We start from the raw sequence: 5071 nt of genomic DNA on the forward strand, positions 1-5071 counted from the left end.
CTGTCGTATCCCTAGCTCTTACACCATACTCCCTCCGCCCGGATTACATGTTGCCGAAATGGATAAAAAAGGATGTATCTAGAACTGAAATACGCCTAGACCCATCCATTTTTTCCGGATGGAGGGAATACATGTCAATATGTCATGCCTTTCTATTCTTTAGTACCTATTCCATCTCTCTGATGTAGCATGTTTTATAACTGAAGCACCATTCTTCTATACAAGGCATGCAAGGGGAAGACGACTATGTTAGAATCTAAAGGGTTACAAACCAGGTCATTGCAAAAGATCCAAACGCCAGGACATAATAAACCAACTCCAGTTCTTATAGATACTGCTCCAGCACAGAGAAACCCAACTCCTACTGATAATAAGCAGATTCCAGTGGCCAAAGAACTAGTCCACTCCAGTCCAGCAAAAATATGTCAACTCCATTCTAAGAAGCGTGTGCATATCCTTGCATCATGAAATTTTATAGCATGCTGATCATACTTTCTATATGTTTCTTACCCATCTCTCTTTTAGAAAATAAGCTTAACAGATAGAAGAATTTCTGCATTGGTATCATCTGTGAGGAAAGATTCTTGCAGGAATTCTCTATACTCCAATGCAGATGTAAGTACCTGTTGTATATCACTATATTTTTACATCAGGATGTATTTTGTTAATCGGCGTGAATCCAACCTTTATCTGATCTAAATTTAGTTGTAGCAAAATGTATGATTAAAGGCCACAATGTTGATTTTTGTAAGGAAAACTGCCTGGTAGTTTTGCATCCTGAGCTGCATGAGTGTACTATCTCATATCAGTGGGTTTGATTACTTTGGTTCTGCAGTGGGTTTTCAGTGTTTTTTTACTGTGTTGTCCTGTCGTATCCCTAGCTCTTACATCATACTCCCTCCGTCCGGATTACATGTCGCAGAAATGGATAAAACTGGATGTATCTAGAACTGAAATATGCCTAGACCCATCCATTTATTTCCGGATGGAGGGAATACATGTCAATATGTCATGCCCTTCTATCCTTTAGTACCTATTCCATATCTGCTGTAGCATGTTTTATAATTGAAGCACCATTCTTCTATATAAGGCATGCAAGGGGAAGACGGCTATGTTAGAATCTGAAGGGTTACAAACCAGGTCTTTGCAAAAGATCCAAACGCCAGGAGATAATAAACCAACTCCATTTTTCATAGATACTGCTCCAGCACAGAGAAACCCAACTCCCACTGATAATAAGCAGATTCCAGTGGCCAAAGAACTAGTCTGCTCCAGTCCAGCAAAAGGATGTCAACTCCATTCTAAGAAGCGTGTGCGTATCCTCGCATCATGAAATTTTATAGCATTCTGATCATATTTTCTACATGTTTCTTACCCATCTCTCTTTTAGAAAATAAGGTTAAATGATAGAAGATTTCCTTCATTGGGATTGTATTCGAGGAAAACATCTTGCGGGAATTCTCTATGCTCCAATGCTGATGTAAGTACCTGTTGTATATCACTATATTTTTACATCAGCATGTATTTTGTTAATCGGCATGAATCCAACCTTTGTCTAATCTAAAATTACTTGTAGCGAAATGTTAAAGGCGCCAATGTTGATTTTTGTAAAGAAAACTCCCTGGTAGTTTTGCATACTAAGCTGCATGAGTGTACTATCTCATATCATGCACATTACTGAATTGTAGTGCTGCTTTGGTTGCCCATTCATTCATTGTGTCAATGTTGCTTTCGTATTACCTTACCTGGCTGATGATAGCTGTGCCATATTGTGTTAATTTGGTGTTGGCTAGTTGCCCAAACATTCGTTGTGCCAATGTTGCTTTCCTATTATCTAACTTGGCCAATGATAGCAATGCTAGTGTCTTAATTTGGTGCAGGCTGCTGAAGATAAGAAGACAAACTCTGAAAACAGCAAGGCAACCCCATTGTTTCTTTCCAATAAATCTAGGCCAGGTAATATGCCAATAACTCATGATTAATCTGTTTGGTTCCCCTCCTAATTTATGTTATGATGCAGTGGTCGAGACACTCTCCACTATCAATAATACAAGCCTGCCAAAATCGCCATCTGAATCTGTTCAGTATCCTCTGTCTCGAATGCAACAGAAAAAATGTATGTTTGTGAACCAATTAATGGCTGAAGGAATGATGGAAATGGTGGAGGAATCAGAGGTGCAGAGTCGTGCGACACAACAACTGATCAATGTTTTTAGAGACAGTGTAGCAAAGCACCAAGAACTTGCCCACATGCTTATGGGCATCATCCGTGTTGAGGTTGCAGATTGTGACATTGTAGATCGTTAGGTTCTGTTCATTTATTTGCACTGGCATCAATCTTTGATTGCCCAGTGGATGTAATTTCTTGTAATATATGCTGGATGTGCAACATTTTTCCCTGTATGACGTACCTTTGCTTGATTGGTTTTGGTCCTGTGCATAATTGCTCATCGTAATGGGCTCAAATTATCTAATTTGGCCTAAAGACATGTATGAACTTTATCGTATGGGCCGTGGGCTTAAATGGACCTGACACAAGTAGGCCTTATATGGGCCGGCCTGCTATTTTTTACTGGGTCGGCCTTTTTCACCGGAATGGGCCACTGTTGGGCCATGCCATGTGTCGACCTATCATAGGCGCCTCCTGTCCAATGAGTGGATGACATCTGTCCCAACGGTGAGGCAACACGTGTTTCCTCTGGCCAATGATGATTTTACACATGGAAAATTCCCATTGGTCCGGGCTGTTAACGGGTTATCGGATCCAACCGGACCCGATAGCTTAACGGCGTTCCGTTACGGTGGATGCCACGTGTCGGTCACCCTTGATGAAAGCACTTCTGTGACGCGCGATTTATCGTCATGGAAGTGGACACTTCCGTGATGATAATTTTGGTAATGTCATGGAACACTTCTACGATAGCACAGGTATGACTATCTTGATTCTATCATAAATTTGTCATGGATGTACATGCATGACAGAAAACGTGACCTACTGTGACAAACACGTATCATCACGGAAGTGTATTTTTTTGTAGTGATACCCTCAGCCCCGAGGGTGAACTACTCCCTCCCCGTCATGGAGATCGCCGGGATGATGAAGATGGCCACCGGTGAGGGATCCCCCCTCCAGGCAGGGTGCCGGAACAGGGTCCCGATTGGTTTTCGATGGCTACAGAGGCTTGCGGCGGCGGAACTCCCGATCTATTATGTTCCTCGATGTTTTTAGGGTTTATGGATATATATAGGCGAAAGAAGTCGGTAAGGGGAGCCACGAGGGGCCCACAAGGGTGGGGCGTGCCTAGGGGGCAGGCGTGCCTCCCTGCCTCGTGGCCACCTCAAAGCTTCCCTGACTTCAACTCCAAGTCTCCTGGATCACGTTCGTTCCAAAAATCACGCTCCCGAAGGTTTCATTCCATTTGGACTCCATTTGATATTCCTTTTCTGCGAAACACTGAAACAAGGGGAAAATAGAAACTGGCACTGGGCTCTGGGTTAATAGGTTAGTCCCAAAAATAATATAAAAGTGCATAGTAAAGCCCATTAAACATCCAAAACAGATAATATAATAGCATGGAACAATAAAAAATTATAGATACGTTGGAGACGTATCATATGCACGAGTAGAACACAAGTGAGTTGTGGGCGATACTAGTCATACTGCTTACCAGCATGTCATAATTTGATTCAGCGGTATTGTTGGATGAAGCGGCCCGGACTGACATTACGCGTATGCTTACGCGAGACTGGTTCTACCGACGTGCTTCGCACACAGGTGGCTGGCGGGTGTCAGTTTCTCCAACTTTATTTGAATCGAGTGTGGCTACACCCGGTCCTTGTTGAAGGTTAAAACCGCACATACTTGACGAAATATCATTGTGGTTTTGATGCATAGGTAAGAACGGTTCTTGCTCAGCCCGTAGCAGCCACGTAAAACTTGCAACAACAAAGTAGAGGACATCTAATTTGTTTTTGCAGGGCATGTTGTGATGTGATATGGTCAAGACATGATGCTAAATTTTATTGTATGAGATGATCATGTTTTGTAACAAAGTTATCGGCAACTGGCAGGAGCCATATGGTTGTCGCTTTATTGTATGAAATGCAATCGCCATGTAATTGCTTTACTTTATCACTAAGCGGTAGCGATATTCGTAGAAGCAATAGTTGGCGAGACGACAACGATGCTATGATGGAGATCAAGGTGTCGTGCCGGTGACGATGGTGATCATGATGGTGCTTTGGAGATAGAGATCAAAGGCACAAGATGATGATGGACATATCATATCACTTATATTGGTTGCATGTGATGTTTATCCTTTATGCATCTTATTTTGCTTAGTTCGACGGTAGCATTATAAGATGATCTCTCACTAAATTTCAAGGTATAAGTGTTCTCCCTGAGTATGCACCGTTGTGAAAGTTCATCATACCGAGACACCACGTGATGATCGGGTGCGATAAGCTCTACGTTCACATACAACGGGTGCAAGCCAGTTTTGCACACGCAGAATACTCGGGTTAAACTTGACGAGCCTAGCATATGCAGATATAGCCTCGGAACACTGAGACCGAAAGGTCGAGCGGAAATCATATAGTAGATATGATCAACATAATGATGTTCACCATTGAAAACTACTCCATCTCACGTGATGATCGGACATGGTTTAGTTGATATGGATCACGTGATCACTTAGATAATTAGAGGGATGTCTATCTAAGTGGGAGTTCTTACGTAATTTGATTAATTGAACTTTAATTTATCATGAACTTAGTACCTGATAGTATTTTGGATGTCTATGTTGTTGTAGATAGATGGCCCGTGTTGTTGTTCCGTTGAATTTTAATGCGTTCCTAGAGAAAGCTAAGTTGAAAGATGATGGTAGCAACTACACGGACTGGGTCCGTAACTTGAGGATTATCCTCATTGTTGCATAGAAGAATTACGTCCTGGAAGCACCGCTAGGTGCCAAACCCGCTGCAGGAGCAACGCCAGATGTTATGAATGTCTGGCAGAGCAAAGCTGATGACTACTCGATAGTTCAGTGTGCCATGCTTTACGACTTAGAAC

Source organism: Triticum aestivum, chromosome 7D, assembly GCF_018294505.1.
Source record: "Triticum aestivum cultivar Chinese Spring chromosome 7D, IWGSC CS RefSeq v2.1, whole genome shotgun sequence".
NCBI lineage: Eukaryota > Viridiplantae > Streptophyta > Magnoliopsida > Poales > Poaceae > Triticum > Triticum aestivum.